At 38.2% G+C, this 16,012-nt stretch overlaps 1 pseudogene; it reads right to left on the bottom strand.

Moving 5' to 3' along the window:
• Positions 1-1,544: 1,544 nt before the first annotated feature.
• Positions 1,545-2,155, bottom strand: LOC100354754 (5-hydroxytryptamine receptor 1F-like; annotated as a pseudogene).
• Positions 2,156-16,012: the final 13,857 nt, after the last annotated feature.

Here is a 16,012-nt window from a genome sequence, read left to right as displayed (position 1 = left end):
TTCACTTTGTGTTTCTATGGGGGTGCAAACTGTTGAAATCTTTACTTAATGCATACTAAACTGATCCTCTGTAAAAAAAAAAAAGAAAGAAAGAAATCATCAACTCCCAACTTGACTCTCACTGGGATTAAACATGACAATAGGTCTGATCTGATTTCATCATCATTTTAAAAAAATCATCTATTATTTTTCACTTTATGTTTCTGTGTGGGAGCAAACTGTTGAAATCTTTACTTAATGTATACTAAGCTGATCTTCTGTATATTAAGATAATCGAAAATGAATCTTGATGTGAATGGAAGGGGAGAGGGAGTGGGAAAGGGGAGGGTTGTGGGTGGGAGGGACGGTATCGGGGGGAAGCCATTGTAATCCATAAATCGTACTTTGGAAATTTATATTCATTAAATAAAAGTTAAAAAAAAGAAATTATGTCATTCACTAATTTGTCTAAACGAAGAGATCACAGTTTCCTAATTGAGATGATTATTCAGGGACTAGGTGGTCAGCATAAATGAGGATACTCAAGTAGGTATAAGATATTAGAAAGAGGTGGTGACTTGGGCAAATTGAAAAGTAATATAAATTCTTCCTAGAAGCATACAAAATCTTTAAAAACAAAACAAAACAAAACAAAAAACCTCTTGGCTGGCACTGTGGCTCACTAGGCTAATCCTCTGCCTGCGGTGCTGGCACACTGGGTTCCCTGTTGGGGCGCCAGTTCTGTCCTGGTTGCTCCTCTTCCAGTCAAGCTCTCAGCTGTGGCCCAGGAGGGCAGTGGAAGATGGCCCAAGTGCTTGGGCCCTGCATCCGCATGGGAGACCAGGAGGAAGCACCTGGCTCCTGGCTTCAGATTGGTGCAGCAAGCTGGCTGTAGTAGCCATTGGGGGGTAAACCAATAGAAGGAAGGAAGATCTTTCTCTGTCTCTCTCTCTCACTGTCTAACTCTGCTTGTCAAAAAAAATTAAAAAAAACTCTTTGCAAGAGGAAAATAATACAAAGATGATAGATAGATAGATAGATAGATAGATAGATAGATGATAGATAAATGATAGATATTAGGTAAATACAGTTGATAGATAAATATAAATTTAACTCATAGTGCAAGAGTTCTCCATCCTTGGTAAACATTTCTTTCTTTTATAAGATTCATTTATTTATTTATTTGAAAGTAAAATATTTAAATTTTTTTGTTACTTAGCATTCATTTAGTTATTTCTCCTCCAAAACCTAATCCCTTAATAATTAACATCACACAAGTTTTTGGAATGCTTTCTTGAAGTTTTTATTAAAGGTTATATAAATCAGTTGATTGATAAGAGAATTGAGATAGCCAAGCCATGCCAAAAATTTGACATTTCTTCAGTAATTTTACCTGTTCATAGATATTAACAACTAATCATTTTACAAAAAAAAAAAAAGTTAACATATTACAAGTACATCCAAGATTAATCTCACCGTAGTGGCAGTTTTGCTTTCTCTTTTGCCTGAGATATTTTGCTTTCTCCAAGATTTCACATGCTTTAATTCAGACCTGGAACTTTTCACTATGCTATGAATTTTGTAAAGTTCTGTGGATGGAGTGCTTGGCCATTTAGTCCTTCTTTTGCAATCCTACTTGATTGTCTCTTGTGGTGTAATGTCTTTGCTGCTCTATATATTTTGTAATGGAGGATCAAAATCAATGCAAGTGGGATGTAGAAAGCTCCAAATGTTGAGTAAATAGTAGAAACAATGTGGTCGTACTTGATGATTCACTCATCATCTCAGCTGGTTCCTTGGTGCCTATAGAATAGAGGGGGCATCAAAATAAAGACAGTTGTAATCCAAACTACTGTTATCATAGTGCCAGTATGCCTGGGAGTCCTTTTCCTGACATACTCAACAGCATCTGTGATTGCCCATGGTCAGTCAAAGCTATAGCTGCGAGATGCAAGGTGGAGCATGTGCAGCAAATAATGTGAACACTCAGTCAAATGTCACAGACCTCTTGCCCCATTATCCAGCTCTCTCTCACAATATACACAATATTGAAGGGCATCACCAGGACAGCTACAAGAAAATCTGTGACTGCAAGGGAGCAATAGTTGGCTAGATGGAGCAGTTTCTGGGTTACCATAATTATAACAATCATCAGGCAGTTTATGGTAACTGGCATCAGTACCAGCTCAGAGATGATTTATATTTATGGCATGGACTTGTGGTGCATCAGGTTAAGTCACCATCTACATAGCAAAAGCATCCCATGTGGCCCCCCAATTTGAGACCCATTTGCTCCACAACTGATCCAGCTCCCTACTGATGTGTCTGGGAAAGCAGAGTAACATGACTCAAGTCCTTGGGCTTCTGCCACCCACATGGGAGACCCGGTTGAAGCTCTTGGCTCCTGGCTTCAGACCAGCCCAGGGCCAGTCATTGTGGTCTTTGCGGAGTGAACCAAGTGATGGAATATATCTCTTACTTGCTGTCACCTCCCTCTCTCTGTAACATGGTTTTGAAAGAAAGAAAGAAAGAAAGAAAGAAAGAAAGAAAGAAAGAAAGAAAGAAAGAAAGAAATCTTTTTTAAAAAATAAGAAAAAGTATCACTAATAGTAGACATCTAGAGCAACTTGGATGCTGCAACTGAGATCACTGTGGCACTGTCCTCTAAATGACCTCTTCTGATCTATCCTTTGTCAGATACACCTAAAAAATATCTTTTGAGAGTCCACCCTGATAGTCAAACTGGCAAACACTATCATGTTTAGATCACCAGTAAGGACAAGTCTAAAATTCACTGAAGACAGCTACTACATTTATTTACAGTGCCTTTATTTATATCATAGCATATTTTAACACACCACATGCATAAAGAAATTATAGATGCCCTTAAACTATGCAATTAAGTAAATATAATGTATCACATTGGTGCACAGATAAAAATGGCATTGCATGCTACAAGTACTTTTTCCTGTAAAAAAATGAGAGAAGATAATTCTTCACCCAGGTTATATTGGTCATTTATGATTTTAACATAATTCTTTAGGGCAACTCATGTCACTTGTCACTTTCAAGTGCCATCATTTAGCCTGTCAATAATCCGTAACTTAATGCTTACCAAGAATAGGTCAGCCTACAGTGATAGAATATTTGCAGTGAAGCCATACTAGCATAGTAGTCAATAAAATCTAACATAGGAAACTATGCTGTACTGGAAAAATGAGGCAGGAATTATATTTCAGTATCCCATAATGAATTCTACCAAAAAATTCTTATAAGATATGCAATTGCCAGGTACCAACAGAGATGTGCTTTGTACATTATAGATATTCAATTAATTGTATCTAATAGGTTTTCATATTTTAATAAGATAAAAACATTTATTTTCCCCTTTCTGAAGTTGAGTTTAATGTAAGAAATTGCAGATATCTTGGGCAAAGCATATTGATTAGGTTCACAATTTACTAACCACATTTCTATTTTTCACCAAAACAGATGGAAACTCTCAGATGGTTGTTAGAATTAGGTTAAAGTTTGAATCTGTACCTGAGCTGTGCTTCATGGGGTGCAAACTCTTTTCACCCTTAAAGTTCACTTTATGGGAAGTAAAGTAGCATTATCTGTATAACAGTTGGATTTTTTTTAACTTCTGAAAGCCCTGCTTTCTCCTCTCCTGAGGCTTCATTCCTTCCCAGGTGTCATAATTATAGTCATATATCTCCATTCCCCTCTCTCACCATTGGTGTGTGTTATCAGACCTGTTCACAAACATTATTTCTTTCCAATTGAAAATCACCTTTTAGCCCAGGCTTTTTTTCCTTAATGTATTTTCTTCAGATTGCTATGATGTTTTTAGGGTCCCAATGAAGCGAGTTTTTGCCAATGATAATTTGTGTGGGAAGATTAAGCAGAAGAACATTCTTTACTTGCTCAGGTTTTCAGATATCAGAAAAAAAGCTATTCTCATTCAACTTTCAGAATTGTTGTTATAGTGACAAGTGGTTTCATGATGCTGTGAGGTAGGAATATGATGCATGGGCAATGCAGGGAGGTGAGCATGATGTGAAGAGAACATATTGTCCCCAAAATGTGTTGGTATTTAAACATTAGCATCTGCCTTCTTCCCCTTAGGTATCTCTAGGAAGTAGTTGAGGGATAATTCAGAACAGAAAGGCAGCTGCAATATCTTGCCTTTCTTTTTCCATATGCTTTTTTTATTCCTTAGAAAGTCTATACTCTGGGCAACTCCTAACGATCCTCTCTAGAGACCAATATTCCCCTCATTTTAGGCAGCCTCCTTCTAGCTATCAGTTGGTTTGTAAAGGAAATACCTTTACTTTGAATTATGGGTGTTCTCTCCTGCTGGAAAAGCAGAAAAACTGTGAAACACTGTACAAGGTCTTGAAACTGTGAGAGTGTAGCTGTAGGTTTGAAAGGCTGGGAAACTGCCTTTGCTCCTTGGCTTTTGTCTTTAACTAGCTCTGGTGTGCTGGACAGGAAATTAATACTGTGTGAACTTTCATTTAGCATCTGTCCAATTGGGAAGCTCTTATAAATGACCTCCAAGGACACGCTTCTCATGGGTGTATGTGATTCTCTGTGTTCTCTCTGACCTGGCTCTGCTTGGCCTATTGTCTCTGTGTAATATAGCAATAAGGCCAAACTCTTTCATCCAAACAAATATTTGAACACTTATTACATGAAAGACATTGTCTTATTATCTTTTTAACGGAGTTTATTGGGGGAACCCAACAGACTGGAGGGAAAGAGTGAAGAAGAAGAAAGAGAGGGAGGAGAGTGTAAGAGAGAGAGAGAGAGAGAGAGAGAGATGTGTTCAGGAACAGGTCCTTTAAAAACTTTGTCGAGGGTGGGCGTGAAAATAGAAGCAAGCTATCCCATTAGGATGGGGATGGGTCTGACACCAGTGATTGGGCCATGTGGCCACCTGGCTTCCAGCAATGGCGGCTGAGACTAGAGCCTAGGAAGGTGTCAGGGTGTAGATGACACCATAGATAAGCCTGGGCCATTTTGCTAACATTCCCCCCTTTTGTTTTTTATAAAGCAGGAGTCATATGGGATTACATCAGCCCCAAAAGTCCAGGAAGGGTAGAGGGATGATGATCTGTCTTTAGCGCTACTTCCTGCTGGCGTGGGGCAATGAGGTATTCTTTGCTGACATGAGGTGGCGATGTCTCAAGCTGCTTTCTCTTAGGTCAGGAGCCGAGTATATCTTTGTAGCAACAGCAGCATTTGGTTGACTGCCTGGTGGGTGAAGGTCTTAGTTTGTTCCATTATCACCTCCTATAAACACTTAAGCAGGATGGTAGTATAAAAGACAGGGTGAGACTAGCAACCAATTATGCTAAGAGTGGCATTAACCAAATAATGAAAGGATTTCATAGAGGAGAGGAAATGAGGGGGGTCTCTGAACCCTTGTGAAGACTGTTTGATGGACACGGGATGGCAGAAGGAGTGGGAGAGGGGAGGGCTGTGGGAGGGAGGGAGTTTGGGGGGGGAAGCCACAACAATACAAAAGTTGCACTTTGTAAATTCACATTTATTAAATATTAAAAAGAATAAAAAGAAAAAGCTGATCCCAACCAAGACCGGGAGAAAGGACACTCAACTTTTTTTAAAATTTTTTTTTTTTTTTGACAGGCAGAGTTAGACAGAGAGAGAGAGAGAGAGACAGAGAGAAAGATCTTCCTTCTGTTGGTTCACTCCCCAAATGGCCGCTATGGCCGGCGCGCTACACCGATCCAAAGCCAGGAGCCAGGCACTTCCTCCTGGTCTCCCATGCAGGTGCAGGGAGGGGCCCAAGCACCTGGGCCATCCTCCACTGCCCTCCCGGGCCACAGCAGAGAGCTGGACTAGAAGAGGAACAACCGGGATTAGAACTTGGTGCCCACATGGGATGCTGGCACTGCCGGCGGAGGATTAACCAAGTGAGCCATGGCACTGGACCCCAGGCCACTGAATTTTTGCAGGAAGAAGAGTTTGTCTGTAGAGAAATTTTGAATAATCGTACAACATTAAGTGTGGGAGAGGCCCATCAATACACACAGGTCAGGAGTAGAGCCATTGATGTTAGAGTGGAGGCTATGATTACAAAGGAATGAGGCCCCAGGTGGGCTAGATACGATCTAGAACAAAAGACAGAGTCGTTATTGGAGAACCTAAGAGAGTTGCAAGGCATTGTCTTACTATATTAAGAAAGATATGAGGATTTCTACTGCAGGGTGGGGTAAAAATTTCCAAATGCCAATGAGAGATAATTCACAAAGTGGAACTAATGGGGACATAATTCCCAAGCTTGACACATTCATGTTAATCTTTACAATAAAAGAATTTTGTTTAATAACCCATGATATCATTTCCCCTCTTTGCACATCTAAGAATGGAGACAGGACTAGAAATCACTTTTGGGTCCTTGAAATATTTTCACAGGGACATCATTAGAAATGGCCTGCTTTACATTTTGGTAATCATCCCACACTTCCACTTTCTCAGAGAACAAGCAGAACTGTCATTAAGTATTGCCATATCTTGTTGTTTTTATGTCCAGGTCACTCTTAGGGGCAAAGTAATCATGGTCATCATGTATTCCTGCATAATCACAGGGCAGCATCTCTGCTTGGTGCACAGTTTTAATGCTTGGGAATAGCCAAGACTGTGCTCTGCTGTATGCATGGCAACTTACCTGTTAATTTATTTCTGCAGTATAGTTCGCTTCTCCAGAGCTTACTTCTGATAAAGTGTTCTTGAAAGCATCAGAGACTCTCGCTCTTTAGTTCTCACCCAATTTCTCTTTTAATTGCTTCTGCTTTCCCTTCCCATCCATCATCATTTCCTCCTCTATAGATGAGAAACAAAGTGTTTTTATTATTTAGAAAATAGGCAACGTTTTCCCGGATCCCTCATATTTACCTCTCCATGGTAAGTCTGTGATATCATATCATGAATATATGTTTCCATGTTTATGAATATGGTGATGTTTAAGGTCAGAGGATCTGTCACATTTAGTGTTTATATCCAAACATCCACCTCCTCGTTCTAGTTGATGCCTTTGTCTGGGTGGATGCTGAGCTTTTCTTCTGGTGTAGTGATTAACTGCTATTCCCAAACTACAGATTATTGACTCCAAAGCTTAACACCATTTACTCTTCTGCATTTTTTATCCTCATTAGGAGAAAGGATAATTATTGGCAATCGATGTTTGCTACATATCAGTTTGTATTCTTGGAGTCATTGTAACTAAGCCAATCTTTGCTTGTGTTCAGACTATACTTGTTTGTGTTTTACATAGTGAGAAAATTTCAAACTTTAAGCACTCTGTTTCCATTGTTGTAAATGTAACATTCTGCATGCCAAGAAATTCAATGTTTCCATGGTCTCTATTTCAGAATAGTGCAACAGTACAAACTTGCCTGAAGTTTCTCCTGCATGCTAATTTGTATCCAGGAGATACCAATAAAGGATGTTTCATTATTGCAGTATTGAATTTTCATATGTATAACAAAATATAGAGGAGCTGATTTACAATAACAAGAAATAAACCAAAATTAGTAGTTTAATATTTTATTGAAATGATCTTTTCCCTTTTTTGTCTAGATAAAAATAATTGAAATTTCATAGTTAAGGTAGAAGGGGTAAAATATTCTATGGATGGTCAAAATTTAAATATTATGGAGTTATAAGCATCTCATTCATTCAATAGACATCTTATTCTGTATTGAGTATATGCCAACCATTTTTTACAAGGGAATGGTTTTTAAAGATCAGTAAAACTTTGGCATATATAGTTTAATATGGAGACATTGTATTGGATGCTGCTATAAAAATCAAGTAATAATCACCTAATGGTTAATGTAAGACTGCGTATACAATGGCTGTCTCATGAGCTAATACCATCTACTAACATCTTAGCTGTCATAGTTTTTGTAAGAGCACTCTATGATGTTCATGGGATGGTGAAATTGCCAACAGCACCTATCTCACAGTGCATCCCTGTCATCATGTGAAGGCTAGTTGTCCATGACACAAGAGGTAATCTAGATGAGGGGGTGGGGAAATTTACCAGAGACACCAATAAGATTCATGAGAAGCTTCAAGGAGGAGCCTATTCATATGCTGAATATTAACAGCGTAGTGGCTAGTAAGAAAATATGGCATAGCCAGCATGGGATGAATACTAACCTTGATTAAATTTCCAAAGATTTAACTACTACAGAAGTACCAAATACATACTACAGGAGAAGAATAATGATTTACATAAAACTAAAACCTCTGTGTGTATTCATTTTATTCTTTGTTAAATTATCATGCACAAATTAAAAAAATATAGTTTACATTTTCATACAGAAAGAGAATTTTTGGTGCATTGTTGAGAAAATGCAGCATACAAAATTAGTGTAACAACCTGTACCATGGCTATTCAGCACAATTCCATCATCTCCCAAACACTAGAATATGATATAGTCACTCTTCTTGGTTCTTTATTCCTAGTCATGCCAGATCTTTTCTCCATCTACCATCAGGCCCATGGACTCCTTTCTCTGTTATGGCTATTCTACCATAAGCTCATTCAGGGATTTTAAGATTTCACATATTTTATTTTTTGGTGTAAAATTTCCATTTGATTATTTTTTATATTTCCTCCTCCAACTCCTTCTGCTGTTCATTTCTTGTGTGTGTGTGTGTGTGTGTGCATACTAAGAGCTTTATTTTTCTATTTATCCAGTTTAAAGCTTTAATATTGTTTATGATTACTTGTTTATGGCTTCATTTCAAAAGACTTTCTCAGATAATTCCAAGTTATGTGCCAGCTTGGTATTAATGTCTGTTAGTTGTCTTTTCCCCTGAGTTTGAAGGTCTTTGTATGTTAAGCAGATTTTAATATTATATTATGAATTATGAGGCTTGTTTAAATTCTATAGATAGACATGGCTATGGTGACACATTGGAATAAGCTGTGTCTTAGGAAAACCCACATTCCATTTCAGAATGCTACTTCAATTCCTGGCTACTCTGTTTCTGATCCAGCTTCCTGGTGACACATCCTAAGAGGCTGCAGGAGATGGCTCAAGTGCTTGGATATGGATGACCTAGATGGAGTTATGGAAGCCTGGCTTCAGTCTGGTCCAGCTCTGTGAAGTGAGCCAGCAGGTGGATGATTCAATCTCATTCTCTCTCTCTCTCTCTCTCTCTCTCTCTCTCTCTCTCTCAGATGAAAATAATGAATAAGCATTGAAAACAATAAATCTGATGCACAATGTTGATTTTTTTGTTTTAGCAGACAGTGTACTTGGTTAGATTCACATTGAAGATCCTAGCACATCTTCTGCCATATGTGATTCTATTGTTGGTTCAGTTTTCAAAGACTTTGGATTGTTACTTGGATTTGGCTCCCACCTGGGAGGCGGACTGACTGTTAAGTTCTCAAATTGTTTGGCATTTTTATTATTTCACATCCACACATATGGAACTCAATAGTAAGCTCATGAGTTCATAAATAATTGTACAATATTGCTTTTACAAGGTTGTGCTTCTTTGCAGTCTCTCCAGAAAGTTCTAATTCCCTGGGATTCCCATGTGTGATTACACAGTCCAAAAGCAGGGGATTTAAGTATTCCTCTCTACTGTGCCTTTTCAAATAGCAGCCACCTCTAAGACAAAGCTAAGACAAGACAGAATGAGAAGAAAATCAGGAGAGATTTCTTCTGCCTTTTTGGGACTGCATTTACATCGTTGGGATAGAAAGTTTTTTTTTTTTAAATATTTTATTTGTTTGAAAGATAGAGTTACAGAGAGAAATAGAGACACACAGAGAGAGGTGTTCCATCCACTGGTTCACTCCCCAAATGGCTGCAATGGCCAGAGCTGAGGTGATCCAAAGCCAGGAGCCAGGGGCTTCTTCCAGGTCTCCCATGTAGATGTAGGGGCCCAAGGACTTGGGCCATCCTTTGCTTGCATTCCCAGGTACATTAGCAGGGAGCTAGATAGGAAGTGTAGAAGCTGGGACTTGAATCAGGACCCATATGGGATGCCAGTGTAGTAGGCCAGAATTTTAACCTGCTTCGCCTCAGCACTAGCCCCGGGGTAGGAAGATTGACCTCAACTGAATTTTGGCTTCTGGGGATTCCTGTTGTCATGGCTGTTGCTTCCTCCTGAAGTATTGATTGGAGGATTGAGTACAAGAGAATGAAGAGAAGGGGGATGACAAGAAAGAGAGTCTCTATAGTCCATATGAAGTACCTTTTCCAGCTCCTAGAGTCTGAATTAGAGGCAACTCTTAGAGCTCCCTCTGTCTGGACTTTGTGCTCACTTCAGGTTTCAGAATGCATCTGGGTCCAGCACAGTGCAGAGTATCTTGGCATGAAATGGTAATCTAACAACCGTCTTGTAAATACACTGAAATCTGATCTTCATCCCTTACCTGCCTACTACTTCTTAACTTCTAGATTTTTCAGAGATCTTCTCCATGCATTATGTGCATGTTTTATTGTTACATTCAGTAGGAGAGACAATGTGAAGTGAGCTAATGCCATCTTACCCAAAGCTGAAAATTTACTTTTATTTTCAAATATTTGTCACCATTAACTGGATCTGAGCTTCTCCTTTGGGAGACTATAGATGACCTTTTGTGTCTGTGAGGCACACTTATGTAGACTCAATGGTGCCACTTGAGAGTAGAAAAATCTTTTAAAGGGCATTGAGTGAGGTTTAACCTCTGCCTGTTGAAAAGTTACCTTGGAATCTTGGAAACAAAAAAAAATTCATTTTGTACACTCTTAAATAGTTTCTGAATGGTAAAGGTAACCAATGTTTCAAAACATAGTAAAAATGCAATCTGGCTTAGTAATATTTTTGTATTTTTAATCTAGTTATAAATAAGTTATTTCTCTCTGTAAAAAAAAATATATGGATAGTTATATATAAAATGTCTATATTTTATATATATATCCTTCTTTAGGTGTTTCAAAGCAGTATCTCTACTAATATGAAGATATATTCAGTATAAAGATTTGAGTTAATATGTATCTTTTAATGCCTAGTGAGAAATATAGCATATAACCACTTCTTCCACCAAAAGTGGAATGACATATGCTATGATGATTTCACAGATGGATGACAGTACATCTGTGGAAATAAGTTAGCAGTCTTCATTACGATTAAGATAGTCGTTATTTGTAAGTAGTCAGTATCTAGTTGAATTTGAAATTTTGATTAGAAAAGCATGAAGGAGAAAACTCAAAGTTGAGTATTACACATATTTGAAATAATATAATCATAAAATTTATTTTCAAAATATATAAAATTAAGATATTCTTTATCAGAAAATTGTGGTCTGTTCAACTGGACTAGTCTACTTTCATTTCTTATCATATTCAGAGTTTGGAAGAAGACTATGTTTGGAATTTATGCCAAAATCTCTCCACAGAGACCTACAGTTGGTTTCTTCACAAACCTGATCTAAATCGTGCAACCAAACTGCTAACAGAAGCTTCTAATTTGAACAAAACATCTGCTGGGCTAGAAAAAGTATGACTGGTTGGATTGGCATCTCCTTCTATATTAGGTAGGGGGGATTATAATAGTGTGCATCTGTGATTGGAGGAGAAAAAAAATTAGTGTTTTGGCTGATAGAACCATCATTTTAGTGCCTTGCCAGAAAAGACTGATCTGGAAGCAATTTAACTGGTTGATTTACAACCAACTCTGGAAAGAATAACACATGTTCTCAAGACTTCTCAAACATGCAGTGAATAGGGAGCTGTCCAGCCACTTGAATTTTCTTTAATCTTACAGTTTAATCAAACATTCCCTCATAAAACATTACCCTTGAGAGATCAGAGCCACTCCTTGGGGGGTCTGGGGTCAAGAATCAATGTGGAATTTTATCACCACAGTGGCCTCATGTTTGCAAGGCATGTTTCAGTTTATGTGCCAGGTTGAGTCTAATTGTTTTAGAACTACAGACATCTCAAGAAACTACAAAAATGTCAGGGGAGACAGCATGTTCTGGAATGTCTGTGATGAAATGAAAAGCATTTCTCTGATGAATCTGGGATATGAAGCCATCAGAGACCCTTAGATATTAGGTTGTTCTATGTTTAGGATAAAGAGCTATTACTTGATAGGCTGAGGCCTGAAATACGTGAGCCTAGTTCAAAGTCTACTATAAACCTGATGACACTCAGAAAGCTAAACTATATTATATACTATAAGAGGGAATGATTTTCAAGGAGTTCATTATATCCTAATTTTTTTTATTTGAGTTATAGTTTCATGACTTTCGTTTTATTGGGTAGTTCTTACCTTTTGACATCTAATATTTTTTCTTAAACTGATTCTCCTATTGACAGCTCCAATAACAATACTCCCATCGATTAAAAAATAGCATTTTCCAGGGATGATAATCATATGGAGAAAAAAGAAATAGTTAAAACAAAACAATATTATTATACTATATTAACTGTATTATACTATATTATTAAACAAGGCTATTAAATTACAAATGGAAATAAAAGTGAATGAGAAAACATTGAATACCAATCAATTTAGTATATTTATAAAATGTCATCCTAAATAAAGGATAGAAGAATTATCCATCTGGGATGATGATGTAGATATACTTTTTGTATTCCTGCTGACAAATACAATTAAAAATGCTGGCCAATATAAATAAGACATCCATGCTAAGAGTCTGAATGATGGCGAGAAGAAGGGAGAACACCTAAGGATCTTGGGACCCAAGGAATGACAATGTCAACTCCTGGGATTTTCTTTTCTGTCCCATGTATTCCAGTCTTTAAACTGAAAAATCCAGCAACCTGATCATATCAACAGGTACAAGCAGAAAAAGTCATAAGAAAAGTATGTTTCTTTTCAACCAGAATTTCAAAGATAGAACAACTTATCTATAGAGAAAACAATTAGATAGCAACTAGCCAAATACTGCAGAAACAACTCTGGCTGCATCCCAACTCACATCAGCAAAGGCAGTGGGGAGTCTAGACTTCTACCCTTGTGAGGCTATAACAAGGTGCTAATCAGCCTTTCCAGATGTTGTCAGAGAAACGCTAGTAGACAGATGGGACTTTTATCTTTGCTTGCTGATAATAAGCCTGCTTTTTCCCACAGTGCCAGTGGAATTCACATGGGGAGCCTGGATTTCTATTCTTACCTTGCTGTAATGAGGCATCTCTCCACTTCCCTACTGGGATAAGTCAGTGGGAATCAGAATTTTCACCATGACTCAGAGATAATGAGGCCACACCCAGCACAATATCAGTGGAGACCCTATGGGAAACTACAACTCCTACCTCAGTCCAGGAGAAACAATGACTCTTCCTTCCCCCAAGTGTGAGTGGAGGCTGAGTGGAAATCCTGCCTTTCTACCTCCTTTTAACAGAAACAACATGGCTTGCACCCTTTGCTGACTGAGCAGTACTGGAAAAAGTCAGTAAAAGCAAAATATAAATGAGATTCTTTTTAAATAAAGATATATTTATTTATTTATTTGAAAGGGGTGGGGGGAGATCTTCCATCTGCTAGCTCATGTTTTGAATTCTTCGCTTACAATATTTCAGTTTTTTTTTTTTTTCAGTATTTCTATCTCCTGGCAGAATTTCTCAGCCATCTCAAATATGGATTTCTTTCTTTTTTAAAAAATATTTATTTATTTTATTTGAAAGGCAGAGTTACTCAGACAGTTGGAGAAAGAGATGGAGGGGGAGAGAGACAGAGAGGGAGAGAGGGAAAGAGGGAGAGAGGGAAAGAGGGAGAGAGGGAAAGAGGGAGAGAGGGAGAGAGGGAGAGAGAGATCTTCTATTTGTTGATACACTACCTAAAGGGCCACAAAGGCCAGAGCTTGGCCAGACTAAAGCCAGGTGCCAGGAGATTCCTCCGGGTCTGCCATGTGGGTGCAGGGACCCAACCACTTGGGCCATCTTTATCTGCTTTTCCAGGCACATTAGCAGAGAGCTGGATTGGAAGTAGAGCAGCTGGACTTGAACTAGTTCCCATATGGGATGCTGGTACCACAGGTGGCAACTTTACCCATCAAGCCACAGAACCATCCCCTAAATGAGATTTTGTAATAGAGACTTAATAAAAGGTTATTCAGTATTTGGTTTAAAAAATCACTTATTCTATCAAGAACCAGGAAGATTTCAAATAAAATAAAAAAGACAGTAGAAGCTAGAACTAAAATGACAGTGAATTTAGATTATCCAGAAAATAATTTGAAACATGATAAAAATTTTTCCAAAAAAGCTATTACCAAGCATGAAACAAATAGAAAGCCTTAGGAAAGAAACAGAAAAAAAAAATGTCAGCAAAGGAATAAAAGATATTAAGAAGAGCCAGTAGAGGGGCCGGTGCCATGGCTTATTTGGTTAATCCTCTGCCTGCAGTGCCAGAATCCCATATGTGTGCCAAATTCTAATCCCAGTTGCTCCTCTTCCAATCCAGCTCTCTGCTGTGGCCCAGGAGGGCAGTGGAGGTTGGCCCGAGTGCCTGGGCCCCTGCACCCACATGGGAGACCAGGAAGAAGCATCTGGCTCCTGGCTTCAGATCAGTGTAGTTCTGGCTGTAGCGGCCATTTAGGGGGTGAACCAATGAAAGAAAGACTTCTCTCTCTCTCTCACTAACTCTATCTGTCAAAAAAAAAAAAAAAAAAAAAAAGCCAGTGGAACTCTTAGAACCAGAAAATATAACAACCCAAGCAAAACCCCAGAGAATAGTCCAGGAGACTAATGGAACAGTCTGAGGAAAAAAAGTTACTAGATGTTATCACTAGAAGATATTATAATCTGAACAACCAAGCAATAAGGACCAGTGAAATTTGAACAGAGTCATGAGCAGCATAACAAGAGGTCTACTACCCATGCTCTCAGAAACCCAGACTGAGACAACAAAGAGGCCAAAAAGCAAAATGTCTAAAACTTCCCAAATTTGGCAGGTCATATAAACCTAGATTCGAGAAGCTGAATGAAGCACAAAAATACAAACCCAAAGAAATGTGTGCCAGGACCCATCACAATTAAACTTGAAAGAACAGAAAATATTGAGAAATGTTGATAGAAGCCAAAGAAAAATAACATGTTATTTATGGGGCAGTAATTTGAAGGACAGTGGCTATGTCATCAGAAATTGGAGGCCAGAAGGTAGGGCCCAAATAATTCTCAAGCATTGGGAGAAAACAAAACACTGTCCGCCCAGTTCTTGTGTGCAGGGATGTTATCCTGCAGAAGTGGAGGGACAATGAAGGCACTTTCTAATGAGAAAGATTAAGAGAATATGTTTTTGGCAGTCCTGCTATGTAAGAATGGATAAAGGAAATTCTCTACACAGAAAGCAATCTGAAAATATGAACCTTTGAATATCAGGAAAGAAGAAAGAACATGATACACGAAATGTGGGTGGATATGAAGGCGTTCTCATTTCTTTCAAGTTTCCTCTATTCCAGTTGCCAGTTGAAACAAAAATATTATAAAGTCTAATGTCACTAGAAATGTATGCAGATGAAAATTTAATGAAACTATATAGCGAATTAAGGAGAGTAAAATGATGTTTTGGGAGGATTTTATATGTCAATTGAACTGGAAAACTGAAGACATTCATAGGCCAGTAATGTATATATGATGTAATATCATGAGATGCCATAAAAATCAATATTGATGAATCAAAATGTAATTATAAAAATGTATAAGTATCCTCGAGAAAGGAAAATACAGAAATAAAACATGACAACAGAAAACAGCAACAAAAATCCAGACTTTAGCCCACAGCTATTAAAATTTAGATTAAATGTACACTTATTTGGTTTTATTTAAAGACTTATTTATTTATTTGAAAGTCAGAGTTACACAGGGAGAGGAGAGGCAGAGAGAGAGAGGTCTTCCATTCGCTGCTTCACTCCCAGTTGGCTGCAATGCCCGGAACTACGCCAATCTGAAGCAAGGAGCAAGGAGCTTCTTGCAGGTCTCCCATGCATGTGCAGGGGCCCAAGGACTTGGGCCATCCTTCACTG

The sequence above is a fragment of the Oryctolagus cuniculus genome, chromosome 1 (genome assembly GCF_964237555.1).
Source record: "Oryctolagus cuniculus chromosome 1, mOryCun1.1, whole genome shotgun sequence".
Lineage (NCBI taxonomy): Eukaryota > Metazoa > Chordata > Mammalia > Lagomorpha > Leporidae > Oryctolagus > Oryctolagus cuniculus.
The sequence above is the reverse complement of the archived record's forward strand: the minus strand, read 5'-3'. Positions and strand labels throughout refer to the sequence as shown.